The following is a 26,741-nucleotide window of genomic DNA, read 5'->3' as shown; positions in this document are numbered from 1 at the left end:
TAGGGCTTCAACATATGAATTTGGGGATGGGGAGCACAATTCAGTCCATAATACTAAGCTTCTTAAATATGTAAGCTTGTATTTTTTGCCAAATTTGGGAAATTTTCTGACATTATTTCTTTCTGTGGCCCTTCCCTCTTTTTCTCTTCTCCTTCTGGGACTTCAATGACATGAATGTTAGATCTTTTGTTAGAGTCTCCTATGTCCCTGAGGCTCTGCTCATGTTTTTTTTTTTTTCCCCCTGTTTTGTCTCTGTTGTTCAGACTGGGTAACTGTTATTGCTCTACTTTCAACTCCACTGATTCTTTCTTCTGTCTTTTCCATTCTGCTGTCAAGCCCAGCCATTGATTTCTTATTTATTTATTCATTGGTATTTTTCAGTTTTAAAATTTCCATTTAGTACCTCTTTATAGCTCTCATTTATGTTGAGGATTTTCCTTGTTCTTGATATGATGAGTAATTTTGCATTGTATCCAGGACATTCTGAATATTATGAGTCTCTGGTTCCTATTTAGGTCTTATATTTTAGAAGGCAGTCAAACTGTTTAGGTTCAAAATGCATGTCCCGGCCCACTTTTGTGGGCTATGTTTCAAGTGTCAATTCATTTTCAAAGCCTTTGCATTGCTATTCTGGTCTGCCCTACTTGGGTGTGATCCAGAAGCCAAACTGAAACCTGGGCACTAGTCCACACATAGTTCAGTTTGCTGTGTTGATTACGGTCAACCTCATGGATGGTCTGCTCAAAGGTATGTGCAGGACTTCATACACAGATTTAAAGAATCCTGCTTTCCAGTTCTCTCATCTAATTCTCACCCAGTCACTAGTTGGGAAGGAGCAGCAGGTTGCCTTTTTGCAGCTGTTCACTTAGTGTAGGGCAGCGACGGTCAAGAATGCACCCCCTCACAGTCTCCGTAGCGCCAGGTTAGGGGATAGCTGCATCTGCTTGTGTTGGTGCAGGCCGGGCAATGTCGACAGGGCTCCATCCCACAGGCTTGGCCAGAAATAGTGACAATGGGGATGCGTGTGGCTTTTTTCATGGCGTTTACCTGGAGTAGTATGGGTTTTGTCCTGAAGAGTCACTCTTTTCCCATTCCTTTGGCTAGTGGGAGCAGGATTCCCTTGCACTGAGGCCTGGATATACAGGCGGCAAAATAAAAATCTCATGAAGCTCACCGCTGGGCCAGTTTTCAAGTCCCAAAGGGCCTGGCCAGGCCACCTTCTTTTCCCCAACCTTTCAGAGTCTTATGATAGGTGCTTTAAGTATTTCAACCAAGGATTTTAGTTATAATTAGGAGGAGAAATAAGTAAAAGTACATCTAACTCCATTTTTTCCAGGAGCATAAGTCTGATTCATATCTCTTTCAACTCTTCTGCTTGATCTGTGCAGGACATGATTTTAGAGCTTGATAATGGATTATGAAAATGTATTCAGGTAGGGATTCCAATTGGATCTGCTTTTATTGATTACTGGAGCAGATTAACATAGCCACTTGCAACTGGTGTACTGCTATTAATCTGGGCAGACTATTTTTTCTCTATACCAATTAGTAAAGACCACCAGAAGCACTTTATTTCATCTGTCAGCAGAAGCAGTACACCTGCCTGTCTTCCCACAGGGCTGTGTCAGCTCCTCAACTTTGTGTCATGTTCTAATCTGCTAGGACATTTTTTTAAAAAATAAATTTATTTATTTTATTTATTTATTTTTGTCTGCATTGGGTCTTGGTTGCCCTGCATGGGCTTTTTTCTAGTTGAGGCGTGCGGGGGGGCTACTCTTCATTGCGGTGCCCGGGCTTCTCATTGCCATGGCTTCTCTTGTTGCAGAGCACGGGCTCTAGGTGCGTGGGCTTCCGTAGTTGTGCCTCGAGGGCTCTAGAACACAGTCTCAGTAGTTGTGGCACACGGGCTTAGTTGCTCCGTTGCATGTGGGATCTTCCCAGACCAGGGCTCAAACCCATGTCCCCTGCGTTGGCAGGCGGATCCTTAACCACTGCATCACCAGGGAAGTCCCTCCACTAGGACTGTGATTGTCTTGCTCTTCCACAGGACACAGTGTTTGAAGGACCTGGTGAGCAGCATGTAGCAAGTTTGCTTGATGCCTTGGAAGACACATGCCACAAAGTGGGAGATAAACCTCATGAAAATTCAGGAATCCACTACCTCAGTTAAGTTTCTGGGCTCCAGTGGTCTTAGTCCTCTTGGGCTACCCACTTCAAAGTGAAAGAATTTTGTGCATGTTAAACTCCCTATCACTAAGAAAGCGGCACAATGATAAGTGGCCTTTTTGGATTTTGGAGGCAGCATGTGCCACATTTCTTATACTGCTCCAACTCATTTACCCATAAAGTTGACAGTTTTGAGTGGAGCCAAAGAAAAAGGAAAAACAAGCTGATCTAACACTTGGGACTCATGACCCAGTAAATCCAGTGGTGGTCTGTCTGTGGCACATAACGATGTTATATGGAGACTCTGGTAAGCACTAATGGGAGAATCATAGAGTAGACCCATAGGCTTTGAAGCAAAGCCATGCTTGATCATTGGTGGTATGATCTATTATGCCCACCATGAACTGGATGTTTTCTGACACACCAGTATTTAAAGCTGGGTATGCCCAGCAGCACTCCTTCAACAAGTGGAATGGTATCCATTCCATCATCCAGGGGAACATGGGCTAAAGCATGGTATTTCATGATATCTTCATGATATTTGACACAAGCCAAAAGAAATTACTACAGAACTATGATATAATCCCACTTAAGGATTGCCCTGAAGGACCACAGGGAAGAGAAATCCTCCAAATGGGCAGAACTTGAAACAGTTCATTTGGAAAGAGAGATGTCTAGAAAAACAGATATCACTGACTCTGGGATAAGTGCTAATGGTTTGTGGATAATGGTTTTTGTTGCACAACAAGACCAGAAGATCAGTGATAAGGAGAGATGCATGTGGTTCTACCTCTCAGAATAGCACAGAATGAGAAGATGTTAGCATTCCATGTAAACATTCACCAAAGAGCACCAACTGCAGACAAGGCCTCCAATAATCAAGTGGACAAGACAACAGATTCTGTATATGAGCCAGGATCATTCCCCAACCACTCCAGCGCTTGCTCAATGAGCTCATGTTGAAAATGGCCACAGAATTAAATATGGGTTTAACAATATGGGATTAACAATATGGGATTATCCTCATTCCAGAGTTATTGGCTCTGTTGGTTTAGATAACTTAGTTCTAAAGAAAGGAATGTTTTTCCAAGAAATAAAAACAATGATCCCACTGAACTAGAAGTTAAGACTGCCACCTGGACATTTGGGGCTCTTCATGCCACTGAATCCACAAGCAAAGAAGGGGCAATTGATGCTAATTATAAATGGAAAACATGTTTATGGCTTCACATTGGGAATAAGGAATATATCTAGATTTCTGGGTATTTTCGGTTTTTTAATTAATTAATTTATTTATTTATTATTTGTTTGTTTTTGGCTGTGCTGGGTCCTCATTACTGCACGCAGGTTTTCTCTAGTTGTGGTGAGTGGGGGCTACTCTTCGTTGCGGTGCATGCTTCTCATTGTGGTGGCTTCTTTTGTTGCAGAGCACAGGATCTAGGTGTGCAGGCTTCAGTAGCTGTGGCTCGCAGGCTCAGTAGTTGTAGCTTGTGGGCTCTAGAGCGCAGGCTCAGTAGTTGTGGTGCATGGGCTTAGTTGCTCCGTGGCATGTGAGATCTTCCCGGACCAGAGCTCGAACCCGTGTCCCCTGCCTTGGCAGGCGGATTCTTAACCACTGCGTCAAGAGGGAAGTCCCAGAATTCTGGGTATTTTCTAAAGCACCTCTTAGTACTTCCATGTCCAGTGGCTAAAATGTAATAAAAAACTATAACAACCCAACAGAAACAGGGCCAGTAAGAGCTCAGACCCTTCAGAAATGGAGATTTGGGTCATCTCACTACTGGTAGAGAACTGTGACCAGCTAAGGTCACAGAAATAGAGAACAGGATATAGGTAATGGAAGAAGGAGGTTATAAATATGTTATAGTCTGATGACCAGTTGCAGAAACAAGATGAAGTTCCTATGTATGCTTTTCCATGCTTTCTTATGTATATACTTTATTTACCAACCTATGTTTTTCCTTTCCCCTTTCCGTATTATTTTATATAAAGAATTTGGTGGCAGTTAATGTTACAAATTAATCCAGTATGTACAGATTATCAAAGGAGGATTATGACTAAATAAGAAATATCACTCAGAAATAGTATAGTGGCTGATGAGACTTTTGTTGTCCCCTTCTGGAGAAAAGGTGGGCATGCTTTTCTTTGTATAAGGGATACTTGCATAAAATTAGAAGGAATTTTTGCTGTTGTTGTCGTTTGCTTAACTATAGATAGAAAGCACTGTATGGCTGCTGAGAAGCCGAAGAGATAGACTGCTTTTTTTTTTTCTGTTTTTTTGCGGTACGCGGGCCTCTCACCGCCGTCGTCTCTCCCGTTGCGAAACACAGGCTTCGGACGCGCAGGCTCAGCGGCCATGGCTCACGGGCTCACGGGCTCACGGGCTCAGCCAGTCCGCGGCATGTGGGACCCTCACGGACCGGGGCAAGAACCCGCGTCCCCTGCATTGGCAGGCGGACTCTCAACCACTGCGCCACCAGGGAAGCCCTTTTTCTTTTCTTTTCTTTTTTAATCCAAGATGCATTCTCACTCCCTTCTAAGCTCTTCTCTATATCACAAATGCTGGACTCTTGGAACTGTATTTCTCAGACCCTGTTGTCTACAGGATCCTGGATGCCATTTACAGTCAGCACAAAATACACTCATGCAATATTTGTAAGGCAGAAGAGAGGTAGAAGCCATGTCTTTCTTCCTCTGGTGGAGTGGGCAGGTGTGTGGGATAAGGCAGATGGGGATTGCTGTAATGAGCACAAGCATTCCACTGTTAGTCACTCGCCTCTCTGCAACAAAGCAGCGATGTCAGCTGGTGGCTAGTTCCTGTGATTTCCTGACCTGTGTGGCAGCCACAACTTACTGATTTGTAGGACCAGAGCAATAGTGCAAACCTGGAAGCCAGTGGCAGGTTCCCCTGACTTCTTCTTCTTCTTTTTTTAATCTTTAGTCAATTTCTTATATTTTTTAATATTAGTCAATTCATTTTTTTAAAATTTTATTTATTTTTGGCTGCATTGGGTCTTCGTTGCTGTGCGCGGGCTTTCTCTAGTTGTGGTGAGCGGGTGCTACTCTTCATTGCGGTGCATGGTCTTCTCACTGCGGTGGCTTCTCTTTGCAGAGTGCGGGCTCTAGGTGCACGGGCTTCAGTAGTCGCAGCACGCGGGCCCTAGAGCACGGGGGCTTCAGTAGTTGAGATGCGTGGACTCAGCAGTTGTGGCACACAGGCTATAGGGTGCGCAGGCTTCAGTAGTTGTGGCGCTCCGTGGCATGTGGCATCTTCCAGGACCAGGGATTGAACCCGTGTCCCCTGCATTGGCAGGAAGATTCTTAACTACTGTGCCACCAGGTAAGTCCCCTTCTTCTTCTTCAGTGTTATAAACACTTGATTCTTTTAATTTTTATTTTATTTTATTTTATTTATTTATTTATTTTGGCTGTGTTGGGTCTTTGTTGCTGCATGCAGGCTTTCTCTAGTTGTGGCGAGCAGGGGCTACTCTTCGTTGCGGTGCACAGGCTTCTCACTGCGGTGGCTTCTCTTGTTGCAGAGCATGGGCTCTAGGTGTGTGGGCTGCAACAGCTGTGGCACTTGGGCTCAGTAGTTGTGGCTCGTGGGCTCTAGAGCACAGGCTCAGTAGTTGTGGTGCATGGGCTTAGTTGCTCTGAGGCATGTGGGATCTTCCCGGACCAGGGCTGGAACCTGTGTCCCCTGCATTGGCAGGCAGATTCTTAACCACTGCGCCACCAGGGAAGCCCAATGTAAACATTTGATTGTTTGCTTGAAAGGCCCAGAGTGATTTGTTTTCCTGCTTGAACCCTGATGGATACGCTCTTGCAAGTTAAGCCAGCATACCTAAACTTCGTTACAACCATGATTTGGGGAAGTAATTCCTTGTGGCCGATAGTTTCTGCACAGGTTCCAATTCCTGTCTGCATGGTTGATTTGAACTGCCTGATGTCAAACAGCTCCTGACTGAGAGACTTTATGTTGAGATCTTACATATTTAGAAATCTAGAAGAAGGAAAGTAGCTGAACTTTACCATGGAGTTAAGTGACATGAGTGCCTTAGGAACATACAGTTTTCATTTGTCACTATCCCAACTCAGTAAAGACTGCCACATTCTTATGCCTAGAAGAAAACCTCTAATGTTGATTCAAGTTAGTCCTCTTTTGTGTAGTTGCTGCCTTGAACTCAGCTTTAGATGATGTGTAAATATGATATATATGGAGCATTCCTATTAAACATATAAGTTCAGTCAAAAGAGTCAACACCATAAATGATTATCAAACAAATCTAGAAATAAGCAAGGAAGCCCACAGTCAACATGTTTATTTAATATTATTTTGGAAACCACAGCCCTTGTATTAAAGCTTGAAACTTAAGTTTTGGATAGGAGGAGTCAAATTTCTATTACTTGTAAACTACTACAGTACTTATAAAAATCAAAATAATCAGTTGAAAGTAATTTGAACTAATAAGTGACATCTAATAAGAGTTTCAATACCTTTTCCTTTACATTAGCAGTGATCACTTAGAAAATACGATGAGAAAAAAATTGCATTCATAATAGCAAATGATAAAATACTAGGGATAATCTTAACACTAAATATTCAAGATTTAAATTATAAAAACATAAAACTTTACTAAGACATTGAATAATATTTCAATAAATAATGAGACATACAACTATACTCCAATAAAAATTTTTTAAATTGAAAAAAAAGTAATGAGACATAAGACAATCCTGTATGGAAAACCTAAATATAGTAAAAATGATCACTTCTACACAAAATAACATATAGGTTTAACTGAAGGCTAATGAAAATCCAATAGTAATTTTTGGCACTTTACCAATAGGTCTAAATTTTATCTGCAATAATAAATAAGAATTGTTAGGGAGCAGGCCACCGCCCTCGTAGCAGTAAACGCAGCCACTCCGGTTGGCCTTGGGGGCAGGGCTGTAGAGGAACTTGTCAAAGCCGCAGAGTGAAGTGAGAAATCTACTAGAGAGGAAATGGCTGCCTCTTCATCGTCCTCCTCAGCCGGTGGGGTCAGTGGAAGTTCTGCCACTGGATCTGGTTTCAGTGGCTCAGACCTTGCCCCACCACTGAAAGCCCTTTTCACCTACCCCAAAGGAGCTGCAGAGATGTTAGAAGGTGGCTCTGAGAGATTCCTCTGTGAATCCGTTTTCAGCTATCAAGTGGCATCTACGCTTAAACAGGTGAAACATGACCAGTAAGTTGCTTGGATGGAAAAACTAGCTGTTCTGGTAGAAGAACTGGAGGCAGATAGTGGCGATTTAAACCCATCCAGCAGCTGCCGGGGTTCACCCCTTCTTCAGGTTGACCTTGCCTGGATGGTCACCTCTGGGGCACAGCAAGTGCAGGTCCAGTGAGGAACTTTTCTTACAGCTTACATAGCCATCCAGAGAGTCACAGCTCCATCACTGGATTGTTAATTCACATCCATACTTGGTTTCTCTGTATCTATCCACAAGCAACAAATACTTAAATATGTGATCTTACAGGGAAATTTTTTGTTTATTTGTTTAAAAAAGTACTGAGAATCAGGGCTTCCCTGGTGGCGCAGTGGTTGAGAGTCTGCCTACCGATGCAGGGGACACGGGTTCGTGCCCCGGTCCGGGAAGATCCCACATGCAGCGGAGCGGCTGCGCCCGTGAGCCATGGCTGCTGAGCCTGCGCGTCTGGAGCCTGTTGCTCCGCAGCGGGAGAGGCCACAGCAGTGAGAGGCCCGCGTACCACACACACACAAAAAAATAAATAAATAAAATTAAAAAGTACTGAGAATCAGATTTAGGCAATTGGCATCACAGAACCAGGAGGTTTGGGTTTAAGAGAGATTTATAAAACGTCACAAGCCAGGACACATGCCAGAATTGGCCAACGGAATGGCATCCCTCCTGTCAATTCATGCAGTTCCTAGAACCTCACCAGTCAAGTCCAAGGTCAAGATCTGGAGTTATAAAATACAGCATTTCTGACCTAAAACCGTTCTTTTTGCAGATGAATGTGATTTCAACTCAGGACCTGTCCAAATTAGGAATTTTTTAATGTTTGGGATTTTTTTTCTATTTTTAGACATCTAATTCTATAGATTCTATCTTTTTCTAACCTCCTCTAGGCATGCCAAATTCTGGCAAAAAGAATTGCTTTTTGAATGTTGAAGTTCTGGTAAAAATAAAGCAGTGAGCAAAATCCTTTTAAACACAGAAATCCTGAGTTCATTTTGTTGGTGGGCTCAGGCAATTCTGTAGCAAATAAATCCTTTGAAAGAGCTGCAAACTGGTTTCTTTATCCTTTCAAAGCCTCAGGGATTTGGGATAGGGGAAAGAGGGCAAATTACTTTTTATAAGAAGGGAATCTAAAAACCATTTCTCCCAAGCAAATGGAAGATTTGCTTTCTCTCAGGGATATATGTCTTTTTAGAAGTATATGAATTTATCATCAATATCTGAGTAGGTTTTTTACCATGAAAAGGAAAAACCTGGAAAGCTAAGAGGTGTCTTTTGTTGCTCCTCATGGGACCACAGGGTCCACACTGCACAGTTAGGAGGATCATTTATTAAATTGTATGCAAATTTTGCCTCAGAAAAAAAAAAAGAAGAATTGTTAGGACTTTTTTTTTTCACCATAAAGAATAATGAGGATAGAACTTTAAAAATTACAACAATGTGATATACACAAGAATTCTGATTCAGTACTGGCTCAAAACACTAGCTATAAAAAAGCAAGACTAGATATTACATGGCATTAAGGAATTTTTGTTAATTATCTTAGGTGTGATAATGGTTATGTAGGAAGTGTTCTTAGGAGGTGTGTATGAAGTATTTAGGAAGAGAGATTATGATGTCTGCAACTTATTTTGAAGTGGTAAAGAAGTTTAAAAGATAGTCTCATAAAGAAAATATGGCAATGATTGTTGAATCAAGGCAATGATATATATAATTCATATATATATAATTCTTTTATTTTTCTTTTTTTCTTGGAAACTTGTAATAATAAAGTAGAAAAAAAAAAAAAGCAGTGAAACACTAACCTAAGACACAACAGTCAGATGAATGGACCAAAATCTCAAGGTATATCCTAGTATATATAAAAACTTAATACATAAAAAAAGAAGAATTTGGAAAAATGCTCAAGGTAGAGTTTCACTTCACATCAAACTAAATTCCAGATTAAAAAAAAAATACAGCTAAAAACACACAAAAAGGAATACAGAGATGCATACTCTGGTCGGGAAAAGGCCTTGTATATGTTAAAATAATGAACAAAAGTAAATAGATATGTAATATTAATAGCTACTTGAGATTCTAATATATAATTCATTTAGCCATTTTCCTATCTGTAGATACACATCTCTCCCCCAGATCCTTCAGCTCCAGCTTTCTCGCTCTGCACTTGTTGTTCTCTCTGCCTGGAACATTCTTCCCCTGAGTTTATTCAGCTTAAATATCACATCATTGAAGAGACCTGTCCTTGCCACATAATCTGAAATGGCCCTAAAATGAGTCACGCTATATTCTTCTTGCTTTACTGTTCTTCATCACATTTACGTGTTTACTTGCCGTGATCTTATATATTTATTTGTTTTCCAACTTTCTCCCTTACTAGACCATAAGTTCCATGAGGTCAGGAATAATTGCCTTTTCACTGTTGTGTCCCTAGTGCTTAGAATTAGTCTAGTGCCTGGCTCCTAGTATGCGCTCAAAATAATTATTATATTATATTATATTATATTATACAAATTCTGGTAATTAATCTAAAGAGAAAAAACAGGTGCTCTAAGAGATATAACAAGGGCAACCTAATTTAGATAGAGAATCCATGGAAGGCTTTGCTGAGGAAGTGATATTTAAAGTGATATCTGAATATCAAATCAGATGACAAGGAGAGGGAAAGGCATTTTCCAGGCAGAGAGAACAACATGGGCAAAGGTTTAAAAACAGGAAAGAACAGCCATAAATAAGCAGCTAAAAGACTGACATGCCTGGAGCATAGTGAGGGTGGGGGGAAAGAGTAGGCAAAATGGTATAGAACTTTAAAAGTTGATATATACACAAATGATTTTTTTTTTTTTTTTTTTTTTTTTTTAGTACGCGGGCCTCTCACTGTTGTAGCCTCTCCCGTTGCGGTGCACATGCTCCGGACGCGCTGGCTCAGCGGCCATGGCTCACGGGCCCAGCCGCTCCGCGGCATGTGGGATCTTCCCAAACCGCTCCGCGGCATGTGGGATCTTCCCGGACCGGGGCACCAACCCGTGTTCCCTGCATCGGTAGGCGGACTCTCAACCACTGCGCCACCAGGGAAGCCCTACACAAATGATTTATTCAAGTCCTTTGGTGTATAGAAGCTACGGAGGTCAAGGAATGGACTGTTAGTTTGTTTCAGTAGAAACAGGGCTAGAATATAAGTCTTCCGGTCCTAACTCCAAGATCCTCTCTATTGGAGGAGGCTGCTTCATCATTAAACTAGCATGTCAAGTCTTGTAAATAGAAAAGGTCCTTTAATTACTGCAGTGAGTAGCTGAAGTTCCTTCCTGACCCACTCTCCCTGCTTCTGGTAAGAACACAATGGTTTTCTTTGGGAAAGCGTTTCCCCCACATTGTCAGGCCATGTATTTGGATGGGCTGACTCCACTCCAGGGCCACAGGTATGGGAATGGGAGACAGGCCTTGCAAACAAGAGTAGTAAATCCCCCTGGCCACATTCACTAGTTTCCATTATCATGTTAGCTTATCAAGCTAAGCTAAGTGAATCCGCCCACAGCTCTGAGAATTGGGGTTGCACATCAGATAGGATTAGATTCAATGTATATAACAACCTCCCCAAAAGTGGTTTAATCACACAGAAATGGACAAATAAAAAGAAATATCACATCATTTGAGAACCTGGACCCAGACATATCTGAAAGCAAGTTCCCTTTAAACTATGTGCCAAAAACCTCCCTCACTAAAAATGCTTCTTACAAAAAAACTCAGTATTTCATGATCCTTTAGTATCTTCCAAACTAAATTCTATGGTAGTGCTTAGACTTGAAGGGTCTATATTAACAGGAATTCAGCACTTACATTAGGGAGACAATATAGTTTAGTAGTCAAATACGTAAGCTTTGAAGTCTTGTTGCCCAAATTCAAATCTTGCCTTCACTGCTCACTAGTTTGGTGACCTTGGATGAATTTAAACCCCAGAGTCTTCAGCTATAAAGCAGAGATGCAAATAGTACCAGCTCACACAGTTACAGTGAGAAGTGAATGAGATATTTCAGGTAGAGCAGTTGATGAAACAAATTTCTATAATACGAGTGATATATTCTAAGAAATGCAGAAGTGATTTTATTCAGCAGTGCTTTGTATGACTGGGCTATGGGAAAGGGCTGGGGAGAAAGAAATTTGTCTCTTTTGAGCACTTCTGTGTCCACAACCACTTTGTGAGTAGGAGAAGGAAACCTTTTTGAAAGGCGTGTAATCCCCACAAAAATGGGCCCTTGTCAGTCTGGGCAGGGAGAGACAGGAACAGGAGCCCAGATCATGGTCACCTGGTAGATAAATCTGAGAGCATCCACGTAGAAACAGAAAAGGAGTACGTTGCTTGGGTTTGAGGGGCTTAGAGAGAAGCATCTGGGGAAATGCTTTAAAATGTTTCTTTCCCTCCTCTCATCCACTGCATTATACCTTTTTTCTCAAATCCATAGAAATCATAAAGCAGAATAAACGCAGAGCAGCATCTTAAACATGCCTGGCACAGAGCTTGGCACAGGATCAGCATTCAGGAAACATCCTTCAAGCCCTAAGGATGCTTACATCTACAAATATCATGTGTTTGCATCATGTTCAGGATTTGCTCTGCAACCAGAGCTAAATGACACCCGGGTTTAGCATCTAATATCTTGTTTCAAAGGAAACTGGCAGGGATTAGTTGCATTACTTCAAGGATTCACTACCCCAAAATATCTGTCTTTTGCAGTACAGAGACCTTATTACTTAGGATTAGATTAGGGCACAAGGGACAGAAAAGCTGAAATAACAGTGGCATATTTCTTCTCATCTAAACAAGGTCTAGATATTGGCACTGTAAATGCTGGTGTTGTGGTAATAGGCTTAATGCTATGCTGTGAAACCACAGGCTCTTTTACTTAAGACAGGATTAAGACATATATTCAATATATTCTAGATTCCCAGTAAGAGAGCCAAGAAGGCCTGGCTCCCAGGTGATGCTTTGTGGGACACACACACACACACACACACCGGTGATGCTTTGTTTTCCAAGAGACGCAGAATTGTCAAAGGATTTAGATGCAAGGTAAGTACCTGAATTTTGTTTCCTGGCTGACTAAGGGTGGGGTGGGGAAGCAGAGAACAGAGGAACACCAGTGGCCCTTGTCCAAAAATATCTCTTCCCACTAGATACCAACTAGAGATACATCTCTGTAAACGAGTTTCTCCTTTAAAAGCAATTACTGCCATGCCAAGTCTCATTAACAACTCAGTGTGAATTCCTTTAAACAGACAATCCACTCAGCTCTCACCTGAAGTCCTGCAAGTGTCCATTGGTGATTTTTCTGGATGAATTGCTGAATTCCTCATTCTCATTATTACGCAAGCCAGAACATTATTTGGGAACTTTATTTTTAATAATAAAAAATAGCTATATAACAATGAACTTTTATGTTTGTATCAAGTAACTAACTTTATTTATTGTTTTTTTTTTTTTTTTTTTTTTTTGCTGTACGCGGGCCTCTCACTATTGTGGCCTCTCCCATTGTGGAGCACAGACTCCGGACGTGCAGGCTCAGCGGCCATGGCTCACGGGCCTAGCCGCTCCGCGGCATGTGGGATCTTCCCGGACCGGGGCACGAACCCGTGTCCCCTGCATCGGCAGGCGGACTCTCAACCACTGCGCCACCAGGGAAGCCCTGTTCATTGTATTTTATGTCTGCATTTATAATAATGGAAATCTTTCTATGACATGCTTTTCCTAAGTTACAGCGAACTTCTTTCCTTTTCTCTTGGGTCTGATGTGAGGCCAGTCCATTTCACAGTCAATACCCCTAAGTAAACCATGGGAGAGGAGCAACAAAGAGGGTGGAGAATTCTTGGTTCTCATCAGTTTGTGACTCATGTACCTACACACCGCTGCTACACCATTCCCCATTCCTCCTCTTCCTGGGAAGAACAGGTAGGGCAGGATGATGTTTCTGCTAGTGGGACTCTTTTTTTTTTTTTTTAATTGAGATAAAGTTCACATAACATAAAATTAACCATTTTAAAGTGAACAATTCAGTGCATTTAGTACATTCAAAATGTTTACAAACCCCACTACCATCTAGACCCAAAACATTTTTATCACTCCAAAAGGAGAATCCATACCCATGAAGCAGTTACTTCTCCTTCCCACCTCCCCCGAGACCTTGGTAACCACCAACATGCTTTCTGTGCCTGTGGGAAACTGCTTGATCACTTCCTCTCTACAGAATCCATGGGGATGTGCAGGTGGTGAGGTCGTCTCTATGGCCTTAGAGAGAGACGAGGATGTAAAACACCCTGAGAACATGGCTGAAGTATAGAACTCCCTGGGGGAAATTATTCTGTTTCTTCAATAAGAAAATATAGGTGAGGGCTTCCCTGGTGGCACAGTGGTTAAGAATCCGCCTGCCAATTCAGGGGACACGGGTTCGAGCCCTGGTCCAGGAAGATCCCACATCCCGCAGAGCAACTAAGCCCGTGCACCACAACTACCGAGCCTGAGCTCTAGGGCCCATAAGCCACAACTACTGAGCCCACGAGCCACAACTACTGAAGCCCGCGTGCCTACAGACTGCGCTCCGCAACAAGAGAAGCCACCGCAGTGACAAGCCTGCACACCCTAACAAAGAGTAGCCCCTGCTTTCGGCAACTAGAGAAAGCCTGCACGCAGCAACGAAGACCCAATGCAGCCAAAAATAAATAAATAAAATAAATAAATTTATTTTTAAAAAAAGAAAATATAGGTGAAACAACCTAAGTGTCCATCAACAGATGAATGGATAAAGAAAATGTGGTGTACATATCCAATAGAATATTATTCAGCCATAAAAAAGAAGCAAATCCTTCCATTTGCAGCAACACAGATAGACCCCGAGGGCATTATGCTAAGTGAAATAAGTCAAACAGAGAAAGACAAATACCATATGATCTCACTGATAAGGAGAATCTTAAAAAAACTGGACTCATAGATACAGAGAATAGATTGGTGGTTGCCAGAGGTGGGGGTAGGGGAGTGGGAGAAATGGGTAAAGGTGGTCAAAAGATACAAACTTCCAGTTATAAGACAAATAAGTCTTGGGGATGTAATGTAAGGCATGATGACGACTGTCAACAATATTCTGTTGTATATTTGAAAATTTCTAAGAAAGTAGATCTTAAAAGTTCTCATCGTAAGAAAAAAAATTTGTAATCATGTGTGGTGATGGATGTTAACTAAATTTATTGTGGTGATCATTTCACAGTATATACATATACCAAATCATTATGTTGTACACCTAAAATTCATATGTTATATGTCAATTATATCTCAATTAAAAAAATATATAGGAATTGGATTAAGAAATTGAGTCGTCGTATATTTAAAGCCTTACCTAATAGATGAGTCAGCAGACTTCTCCTTGAATCTTATTGTCAGACCCAGTCTCGTGGCCACTCCTGTATACTGGGAAGGCTCAGCTTTTCCAGCCTCTGTGTTTGTAGAAAAGCCAGGAGAAGTGAGTTGGGACACCCTTACAGTCAAAGAAGTACCTATGGTTATATTTAAATACTAATAACCCAGTCATTTAAAAAGGAGACATTGACCCCATAATAAATTAAATATATATAATTAAGCCTAATATTAATGTAGGGGAATTATGATGGAAAAATGCACTCCTGAAAATATTTTAAAACTTTAAAACAAAAATAGTACTTGATATTATTAAGATATAATGAAGACCCTTCCTATGAATAGGTAAGGGACAAGAGAAAAAGAATAAAAGGTCACTTCCAAGTTTTGAGTCTAGGAAATGAGAGGATGTTGGCAGACATAATGGAAACGGGGCTGTCCAGGAGGAAAGCGAGTTCAGGGTGTAGGAAGTTGACTTTGCCTCCAAAATGGTGAGTTTGATGTTGGGGGGAAGGGGTACTCAGGAAAAGGACACAGCAGGTCAGTAATAATGTAAGATCAGAGGTCAGGTCTAGGGATCTGGGCCTGAGAACCACCTACTTCCAGGGGGAGGTCAGGTGGGGGGGATATATGTCATGTCCAAGTAAGCTCTCTGGGAAGGGGTTTGACAAAAGTGATCAGAACAAACCTTGAGGGTCACCCATATTTGAGGAGAGAAAGCAAAGACCCTGCAGGAAGCAAGGAAAAGTGTTGAGAAAGAGGGAGGAGACACGGGTTGGCCTAGAGTCTTGGAGACCAGAGAGGAGAAAATGTCAAACAAGGTGGGGGCACTGTGCCCAGGTGCCCCAGGGAGGTCAGGGGAAAGAGAAACGGGAAAAGATTCACTGGAGTTTGCAGAGGAAACCCCTGTGACCTCTGAGAGGCAATTACCCCAGGTCTAGAGCCTGTCTATGCAGGGCTGAAGTTGAGAGTGATGTGGGAAGGGATGCAGCAGATTCCAGTCATCTGCTTGAGATGTCTGGTGATAAAAGGGAGGAAAATCCCATGGGGGCTTGAGGAAACAGTGAACAGAGAAAGTTTTAAAAGTAGGCTGACCTTGACCCTTGTGGCACTGGATGACACATTTACATGGGTTTTCCTGGCCAGTGCTGACCTCAGTGGTGTAATCTAGCACTCTCTGGTCAGAGTTTTACACCAACAGGTATCACAGAGTCAATTCCAAAGTTCACTTGGTGGCCAGCTTGTGAAAAGGGCAAATAAACCATAGGTCAGGTTTTTTTTTTTTCCCCCTCAAATCCTATTCTCTCTACAAAAAATGACCTCTGAAATAGTACATAGAACCTCCTCTACCCATTTTGGAAAGGAAATGAAATGGATATAGAGACACTGTATCAGAAAATGAACAGCTCAATCATGCATCTGGAGAAGTTGGAGCACATACAAATACAGTCCTCAAAAAAAAAAATAAATAAAAGGAGTAGAGAGGAGATGATAACCCCTAATTAATTTGTCAGACTAGAATTGGCTGGTGGTGGTGGTGGCGATGCTTCCTGAGGAGGGACTTGGAGAGCCTGTTACATGGGAAGGGTCATGGGTCAGTTCACAGTTCAGGGGGAAGCATAAGAATGCGAGTGTGGAGCCTTCACGAGATTGGAATCTGAGAGGTTCAGCTGTTTAGCAATAGCCACTGTGGGGTGGGAAGAGGATCTTTCACCACCAGCAGCCAGAGCTTGGCCTCAAGAAATTTTTATTTTTTTTTTTAACGCTATTAGTAGGCAGAAGTTCTAGCAAGCAGTAACTCCAAAGAAAGGTCCAGTCGCTTAAATTTGAGGTTAAACTCCAATACTGTAAGGAATCGGTGAGGCCCTAGAGACACTGGGGGAATAGAAAATCTACTTAGAACTTAAGATAATTTGGGCGACACGGTCATTGAATGATATAGAGTGCCGGTTACTAAAATCCAGCTAAAATCCCAGTTACAGTTTCCTTTCTGAAGGAAATAAGGTCCAGGTGGATCCCCCACCCATCCCCACCCCAGGCTAAGCAGAGAACTAACTTCCTATGTATTTCCCCAGTTTAGAGACCAGATTAGTGGATTACTCTAGAGTTTGGAGTAGGTCAAGGCCTACAGCAGGGAATGAAGTGAGAGGGACTTGGGGCCAAAACCAGGTCAATCATTGCCAAAGCTCTGTGACCAGCTCAGCCTTGGGCATTGACTCCTGGAGTGTTTTCCGATACCATCAAGCAAATCTCCAGTTCTCAGGGGACACCAAATGAACGTCCTACAATTTAACTCAAGTCTGACACTATCTATGTGAAGATAGCATCATATCCCACAGGTTAAGGGCTCAGTTCTACAAGACTGCACCCACTTCAGATGCCATTTGCAAGTCCAGGTTGTCACCTGTGCTTCTGAATGACCAGCTGTAAGTTGAAGGTTCCCATGACCACCTCCTCGAGTTCAATTAATTTGCTAGAGAGGCTCACAGAACTCAAGAGAAATACTTCCTATGTTTACCAGTTTATTATAAAGGATATTATAAAAGATACAGATGAACACCCGGATGAAAAGGTACATAGGGCGAGGTCTAGAAGGGCCCTGAGCACAGAAGCTTCTGTCCCTGTCGAACTGCGGTGCACCATCCTCCCTGCACATGAGTGCGTTCACCAACACAGAAGCTCATCAAATATTGTAGTTCAAGAATTTTCATACAGCTTAATCTATAGTGTCCCTCTGCCTTCCCTTCCCGGAGGTCAGCGGGTGGGGTTGACATTTTCAGCCCTCTAATCACTTGTTCTGGTGACTAGCCCTATCCTGAGGCTATCTAGGGACTCCACCTTAAGTCAGCATCAACTCTGGTACGAATAACTTTTAAAAGACACTCCTGTCACTCTTGAACTTCCAAGGACTTTAGGAGCTTTGTGCCAGGAACTGAGGACAAAGACCAAATATATTTCTTTCTATACCACAACTCCTCACATGGCTTCAGAGTGGGCCATGCCACTGTGGCATTCTGACTCCTCAACGTCTCACTGAGAATCCTTGGAGATCCCTGGTCTCTGACTCTGTCCTCACCCCAGCGTTAGGATTCTACTCCAGTTATACGAAATGGGTCCCAAGGGCAGATGACAGGTTGGGGGAGAACTGGGCCTGGCCTGCATTCTCTCTCCCTCAGCTCTGGAGAGCAATAAGCAGACCCTAAGAGGTACTAACTCATGTCTCCAAAGGTCGCTTCCCCCAAGGTCTTCCCTCTGCGGAAACACCATGAGTGTTAGCCTCTGACCTGAAGGATGGCCAGGAGCCTGCACACTACAGATCATATCTTCCCTTTTTAATTAACATTTCCACTTCAGTGCAGCCTGATTTCATTCACTCCTCAGCAGGGTCGTGCTCCTGTAACATTTTCACTGCCAATTACTTCATGACTCCCTTATTCAGGGCATACAGGCTTCCTTTTAACCACCCACTCTCCTCTATCTCCTCTGTGTTAATCAACCCAGCATGAAAGCAGACTGTTCAAGGGTCAGGGAAGCCAAAGGTCAGGAGGAGTTAGGCATTAGTCAAAGGCTGAAGACCTTCCAGACAAGTCAGAGGCAGAGACCAGGTGCCTTTAGGGGCTTCAGCAGCCTGAGGGTGGGCTCCCATATTTCCTGAAGCACACAGAGACTGAGAAAGCCCTCAGCACAGTGTTGCTGACAACCTGAGCACTTCCTTCTTCAGAATCCAGGCTCTAACGCTGGGATTCTCACTTTTCTCCTACCATGTTTCATCAAAGGTGGGTGTGTCTGACTAAAGTCTGTGCTTTAACCACTCTGAATGTGCAAGAAAATATAAAGGGAGTGGCCCACATGTCCCCTGCTATGCTCTAGGATCTGCCAATTTAACAGGGGTTTGGAGGGGAAGACCTGAGGCAGGGACCCAATATAAGTGGCATCTGCACATTCGTCTTACAGCCCAGTGCTTAGCATGAAGGTGGCTTTAGAATGAGAAAGTGAGTGTTGAAGTGAAAAAATCAAAACTATTCAGGTGTGGGGGACCAGAACTTGATGTCCCTCACCAATCTGAGTTCTGTGGATAAGATCAAAATGTGGAAGGCAACAGGGAAAATACAACAGGGGCTGAACTAGAGCAGAGGTGCTCGGTCAAATGGAGGACTCTCCTAAATGACCTACTTCACAGGTAACTTCCATCCTGGGGCAGATTTCTAAACTCGATTCTTTTCTCCTTTAGAAGATGCACTGTTGGGGCTTCCCTGGAGGTGCAGTGGTTAAGAATCCGCCTGCCAATGCAGGGGACATGGGTTTGAGCCCTGGTACCGGAGGGTCCCACATGCCGCGGAGCAACTAAGCCCATGTGCCACAGCTGCTGAGCCTGACCTCTAGAGCCCGCAAGCCACAACTACTGAGCCCGCGAGCCACAACTACTGAAGCCTGTGCGCCTAGAGCCCGTGCTCTGCAACAAGAGAAGCCACCACAATGAGAAGCCCGTGCAGCAAAACGAAGAGTAGCCCCCGCTCGCCGTAACTAGAGAAAGCCCGCGCACGGCAACGAAGACCCAATGCAGGCAATAAATAAATAAATAAACTTATAAAAAAAAGAGGCACTGTTGGGACTTCCCTGGTGGCGCAGTGGTTAAGAATCCACCTGCCAGTGCAGAGGACATGGGTTTGGGTTCGAGCCTTGGTCTGGGAAGATCCCACATGCTGCAGAGCAATAAGCCCGTGTACCAAAACTATTGAGCCCGCGTTCTGCAACAACTAGAGAAAGCCCGCATGCAGCAATGAAGACCCAACACAGCCGAAAGTAAATAAATAAATTTATAATAAGATAAAATAAGCACTGCTTACACACATTATTATCAGACGGAATATCTGCTATTCCAGCCCCAAATCCTTTGGCTCCTGTGTCTTTGTCCATTCTGTGCCTAGAGCTTCTTTTACCTCCACTTGGCCGGTCAAAACTCTATCATCCTGTAATGTACATCTATTACTTTATATCCTGAAAAATACATCTGTATTCTCTTTTTAAATTGAAACAAAGAGCAGCAAGTGTTATTCATCCAAGATGCCTTATTTTACCCCTTCCTCTGTGCCCTGGGGGCAGGTTACTTACTGTGCTTAAGATTCAATGTCCCCAGCCAGAAATGGAAATATCAACAACCACTTACATAAATGAAAATAAATGTTCATAATTGAAACACTGTATATAAAGTACCTAGCAGGGTCCTGGAATGTAGTATGCTGTCAATAAATATTAATCTCTTTCTCGCTCTATGCTCATCCCCATATAAAATGACTCACAGCTCCTTTGCTGCACACTCCACCTTGTTCTACAGTATCAGTGCTCTTTCCTCTTCAGTTTGCAGTGCCCTTAAAGGCTAGAGGCTTAATCTTATGTGAATTATTTTACCTTCCTATCTCTGCCACAAACTGACACACTTAGTACCTTAAATATAGTATATACTTAAGAAATACTTGTTTCGAGATTTTTTTGAATTAATTTTATTTTTTTAAGCTATAGTTTTTTTTAAATTGAAGTACAGCTGATTTACAACGTTGTGAGAAATACTTATTTTGTTGAAAGCAAGAATGAAAATGATAAAGAAGGAAGAGATTGAAAAAAACCTACCTGCCCATCCACTATGAGAAAGAGGAAATCACTTCATGTTTACTTTTTCTAAGAAGTTTAATGGGGGGGAAGGGGCTTGTAGGCTAGAGTTTTGTCTGTTAATCTATTTACTCTTTGTTTTACCATAAGTAAAAGTGCTTAGAACAGCACCTGGCACAAGTAAATACTATAATAACCTTTTACTATTATTCCCCTCTCCCAAGTGTACTTCTTATAGTTTAGCTACTGGCAAACCACATTCTCAAATACTGTCCCCAACTAAGGCAAGCAGGAAGATCACTGGGCTTGTGGGGTATTTTTGTTTGTTTTTTTCTTTTTTTGGGGTGGGGGCAAGTAGGGGGAAAGTAGCCCATTTGGTCTGATGCATAAAATCCCACTTGAATGCTGCCATCTAGTGTTCACTTCAAAAGTTAGGTGCGGTCCTAGCTAGGTAACCCTGTCCTCCCTCTCAGCAAAGACCATTTTAACACTGTTTTGTTATTGGATCCCAGGTTTTGGGAAATTTTAGTTACCAAAAGTACAACAGAGCTTTTGGCAGTAATGAGGGAGTAACTGAGAAACCGGAAATTTTCCTAAAATTCTAACAGAAATGATCCCATAGCAAAGTGATATGATTACAACCAAAATCAAAGAAATGAGAGATTTAGGTTATCCTGTGAATAGTCGTTGCGGTACATGTGGTTTCTGTTGTAGACTGTTTATTTGAGTACCTTTCATGCATCAGTCTCTTTACATAGGGTTACTCTAATTCAGATCTCCCCGTAACCCTCTGAGTTAATACTGCTATTCCCATTTTAATTTTTTTTTTTTTTTTTGGGTATGCGGGCCTCTCACTATTGTGGCCTCTCCCGTTGCGGAGCAAGGCTCCGGACTCGCAGGCTCAGCGGCCATGGCTCACGGGCCCAGCCGCTCCGCGGCACGTGGAATCTTCCCAGACTGGGGCACGAACCCATGTCCCCTGCATCGGCAGGCAAACTCTCAATCACTGCGCCACCAGGGAAGCCCATGCTATCCACATTTTAAAGGTAAGAAAATAGAGGCCCTGACAGTTTCACTTGTTTTCCTTTCCAAAGCTAGTTGAGAAAAGAATTAGGTTTTGTACCCACGTCTATCAATTTTCAACTCTATGCCCTTTCATCTATACCCCAGTGCCTGCTAAACTTTTGGAAATCCCAGCAACAGGCCACCAGCTCTGGTTACTATTCTCATAGATTTCTACAGTGTCCTTGCTTAAGAACCACTGCACTAAAGAAATACAAAACCCTCTGCATGTTAATGTCCTAGCAATAAACTGTACCATTAACACCTGAACCAAGACTTTCAGATATCTAAGTTAGAAACAGTAAGTACTAAGAACAAATCAACTTGCTTCACAGTGATATAAAGGGAAAATGATCAATAAATAATAAAGTACTAATCTTCCCCAAAGTACTCTATATCTTTATGAGAACTGAAACCAAATAACAGAATCATAGAAATCTGCATCGTAGAAATCATGGAACTGTTATTTTTAACAAGCTTCTATCTTTAATAAGCTTGTGCTTAATGTTGAAAAGTTTTTTATAAAGGGGAAGAGGAAACAAAATTAAAAGGTAACAATAATCTCTGAAGTCCAATCACTTAACCTCCCAATATTTTTCTGTATAACATAAGTTTTAAATGCATATTTGAAACAAATGTATATATATAATTTTTAAAGTAAACATGCTAAACGTGCAGTTTAGTTAGCTTTTTTTAAAAACTAAGGTACATTGGTAATAGTTTTCCATGACAGAATTATTATTCTATAATTTTTTAATGGCTGCATTGAGTTCCATTTAATGGATCATTATATTATATTTAACCAGATTAAATACATTTAGCTTGTTTCAGATTTTTACCAATACAAGATAATGCAGGGGTAAATAACTGCATTCCTAAACCTAACATATATCTCTGTGTTAACACTCAAAGGAAGATACGCAGTGCAAACAGAAAGTGGACTTAAGAGACTCTTAAAGAAAGCAAGGGGTGCAGCCAAAAAATTAATAGGAAAATTACAAATAATCAATTAGCTAAGCAGCAAAGCTGCCCTGCCCAAGAATTAATCGTCTTATCCTCAGTGTTCCAAATAAAGTTAAACTGACAGAAATTGCTTTCTCATAGGCAGGGCTCTGGCTCTTCCTGTGTGCCATTACTGCAAAGTTAGAAGGAATCAGGGTGCAGTCGAGGGTTAAGAATGATAAGCCAAATGCCCACACAAAGAAAACCATCAGAAACCAAGTAGTATTTCTAGACTGGGCTTGCAAACACAGGCAGAGGTTAAGAACCTGAGGTAAAGCTGAGAGACTAAACCAGAGTTATAGCATCCCATGAAGTCAGCGTTCTGGTGTGGGTGGACCAGCATTAGAACCACAGATCTGCCAATCACAGGAATTGTGAACTTGGGCTAGTCCCTTAAACTCCTTGACCCTCAGTTTCCACATTTTCCTCATCTTTAACATGGAAAGAGCAATAATGCTTCTCCCTCAAAGTTGTCAGGATTAAATGACATAATGTAGCTTCCAGGTAAAGAGAATGCTATAGAGTGGATGTTCAACAACTGGTAGCTATAAACCAGGAAACCAAGTTTTGTCTAACTACGGTAGAGGGTCACTGTGCTTTAGCCTCAGAGGCTGGAACTAGATAGGGCCCAATCCAAAGGGTGGAAAGTATCTGAGCCACACAGAGGACACTGGTGAGAGCCAGAGCATGGAGGCTAGATCCCAGAAACCATGATGACACTTGGGGCCCGTGAAGGGTAAGGGAAGGCATGTGGGAGTGCAGGCAGGGACTGAGTCCAAAAAGCAGGTCCCCAACTGGAACTCCTTTAATTCCTCTGATTTCCCTAAGAGCCCCCAAATCTGTACAGCTTTTACTTAGCTCCTTTTACAGGAATTTCCTTCTCTTTCCTCCTGTGACTCTTTGTGTTTGCCTCTATTAAGTTTCATATTGACCTAACTTTCAATGTTTACCACTTTCTGAATAGTAAAGCCTTATGCCAGAAGGAGAATATAAATATTTGCTTTCCTGGGAGAAATGAGAGGAATTCCTTCAGAAAAGCTTCGCAGCACTCTTGATCATCTCATTACATCTAATACATCCCCATACCCCAAGGATCCTTCTTCTAAATATTTTGTGAATACACTTCCTTAGATCTTTTTATTTTATTTTATTTTATTTTTTGCAGTACGCGGGGCTCTCACTGCCATGGCCTGTCCCGTTGCGGAGCACAGGCTCCGGACGCGCAGGCTCAGCGGCCATGGCTCACGGGCCCAGCCACTCCGCGGCATGTGGGATCTTCCCGGACCGGGGCACGAACCCGCGTCCCCTGCATCGGCAGGGGGACTCTCAACCACCGCGCCACCAGGGAAGCCCCTTAGATCTTTATTATCACCACAATAGTTCAAAATGTCTTTGTCTTTTCTTGGACTCCTACAATCGTCTGCTAACTGGAGCCTTCATTTCTACTTGTGTCCACGCCCATTCTCCATTTGCAGCTAGAATAATTCTGTATTATAAAAACAAAAATATGACCAAATCTTTTTCTAGCTTAAAAAACTTCTAATAATTCTCTTTACTATCAGGATGAAGTCACAATTCCTTAACGTTGTCCACAAAGCCTCTATGACCTGGGCTTTGACTTTCCACACTCATTGGCAATTCTCCTCTTTGTTCATAATGCTGCTGTAGTGGTAACTTTTCTTCAGTTCCTAGAAGTCATCAAGCTTTGTTCAACCTCAGGCCCTTTACACATAATCCCCTCTGCCCACAGGTTCACTGCACAACTTTTCACTTGACCAATTCCTCCTTACCCTTCAGGTCTCTAATTAATTTGTGACTTATTCACTGAAACTTACCCAAATCTTCTAAACTAGGTTAGGTCTTTGTTTCATGCTTTCATAACACCCTGTACTTTGTCCTGGCTGCACTTATCACAACTCTAAATAATAGTTGTTTGGCTATTCTTGAATATCTAGCTCTTTGAATTGAATATGATCAAGGATGTATGTCTTATGTTCAAAGCTATAAATCAAGCACATAGCACAAATACTAGCACATAGTAGGCTTCCAGTAAAAAAAATGTATGTCCACAATTATCCATATTTGCATCTTCAGTCATATATCTATGTGTGTAAAATACATAAAACTAGAACAAAAGAAATTTAGCTGATTTCCTGCATGCTCTTTGGAAGTTAGAGGTTATTCTTTGCCTATTTATCTTGCAGTAGGAGGTACTCAATAGCTAAGAGACTCACTATAGTAAATTTTCTCCAAGTCTGACCCTGAAAAAGTGGTTTATACATAGAAAAGGAGCATGTCAGTTATAAAGGATAGAGAAAATCAGGCTGGCTTTAGCAATCTCCATATCAAAATTCAATGCTTGAAGAAAATGGAGCAATGGCCTACAAAGCACACAGTTAAGGAAAAATATAATAGTGTGATGCAAGAATGTAACATTTAGCAAGGTGTCTTGAGATATAAAAGCAAGAGGGACTTCCCTGGTGGTCCAGTTATTAAGACTCCACACTTCCACTACAGGGGACGCAGGTTCTATCCCCGGTTGGGAAACTAAGATCCTGCATGATGCGTGGCACGGCCAAAGATTTAAAAAAAAAAGAGAGAGAGATAAAAGGAAGAAACTAAAGAAAATAATGAAATCTCAAATTTCTATTTCCAGTTATGATGGGTTAGGTTATTCAAACTAACATGCCCACTGATAATGACTAAAGATGCTGGATAAACTATAAAAAAATAATCTCAAAAGCATCAAATTACTGAAAGAAGGTAAGGAACTATTAGGTCCAAAGCTAAGAGAAGGCAGAAACCGAAAGAAGCAAATGGGGGGCACCAGAGCACAAAAGCTATTCTTGCCCTGAGGACATTTTCTAGTCAGAGAACATGTAGCTTTTTTTTTTTTAAGTTGCTTCATTGGGCATGGAATGAGCAGACAAGGTCCAGGGCTACCCAACGTGAAAATGGTATAATGTGATTCTCCCCATTTTAAGCTGAGATTTCACAGGCTATACTCTAAGGGGAAGTATGAACCAGTACCCTAGAATTTTAGGAAACTTTGCTTTTATATTGACCAAAAAAAAAAAAGGTTGCTTTTACATAGGAGAAAGAAAAGATAGTTTAAAAAACTCCCATCTTTGAACAGATGGGCAGCCATTGGGCAGCTCTTGCTCAGATTTGTAGCCTGGGTTAGCAATGGCCCAAGGAAACTCCACCCATGAAAACTGGTCTCTGATTGAGAAGGCCTCAGGCACCCAGCAGGAACAAACAAAAATCCTCTTTGAAAGCAGCCACAAATACTTTTTTCTCACAAATCGTTTTTCAAGGTTAAAAAGTGAAGACACAAAGAAACTAGACACCACGGACCATACACAGCACATATATCAGGCAGCAGAAAGGAACCTGAAAATAATTCAGACATTAGAACTATCATGATACAGATTACAAAACAGCTGATACAGATTACAAAATAACTATGACTACTATGTTTCAAGAAATAAAACAATCCAGCTCCAATTAGCAGGACAGGGACAGAGAGGACAGAGAAACATGCTGAAATGCTCCATGTATATGGAATCAACAAAATCCAGGCTGAGCGGAAACACCATAGAGTCTAAGGTCCCAGGTTTGTCAACAGAACACTGTAAGGAATATAAAACTTAAAACGTTTTGCCATTAAGTAGGATGTTTGGTATATGGTTCATTGCAGATACCCTTTATTAGATTAATTTCCCTTCCATCACTGGTTTTCCATGAGCATTTATCATGAATAAGTATTTGATTTAATCATTTATGCAACAATTATTGAGATAATCATATTCTTTCCATTAATCAATTAATACTTTGAATTCTGGTGTTAAAACAACAATGTGCTCAAAACGTCTTATTCTCCTTACATAAAACTAAATTTGGCTAATATTTTGCTTACCAGTTTTTGCACCTACATTCATGAGTAAAACTGTAAATACCATTTTCCTTCTATTTGCTCTCCTTGTCAGGTTTTCCTATCAGGGTTATACTAACCCTCATAAAAAGTTGAAGTGTTCCCTGTTTTTGCCTTCCCTTCCCCATTTTTCTAGAAGTATTGTATTTGATTAATAAGGGAATTATGGTTATAACAAACTTATGGGGGAGGGGATAGTTTGGGATTAACATATACACACTACTATACATAAAATAGATAAACAACAAGGACTTACTGTATAGCACTGGGAACTACATTCAATATCTTATAATAACCTATAATGGAAAAGAATCTGAAAAAAGATAG

General features: G+C 41.8%; 1 pseudogene; it reads left to right on the top strand.

The window, feature by feature from the left end:
• The first annotated feature begins 7,072 nt into the window (after positions 1–7,072).
• LOC114884235 lies at positions 7,073–7,505 on the top strand (annotated as a pseudogene).
• Positions 7,506–26,741: the final 19,236 nt, after the last annotated feature.

The sequence above is a fragment of the Monodon monoceros genome, unplaced genomic scaffold (assembly GCF_005190385.1).
Source record: "Monodon monoceros isolate NGI ecotype Baffin Bay Population unplaced genomic scaffold, NGI_Narwhal_1 Super_Scaffold_5, whole genome shotgun sequence".
NCBI classification, from domain to species: Eukaryota; Metazoa; Chordata; class Mammalia; order Artiodactyla; family Monodontidae; genus Monodon; species Monodon monoceros.
The sequence above is the reverse complement of the archived record's forward strand: the minus strand, read 5'-3'. Positions and strand labels throughout refer to the sequence as shown.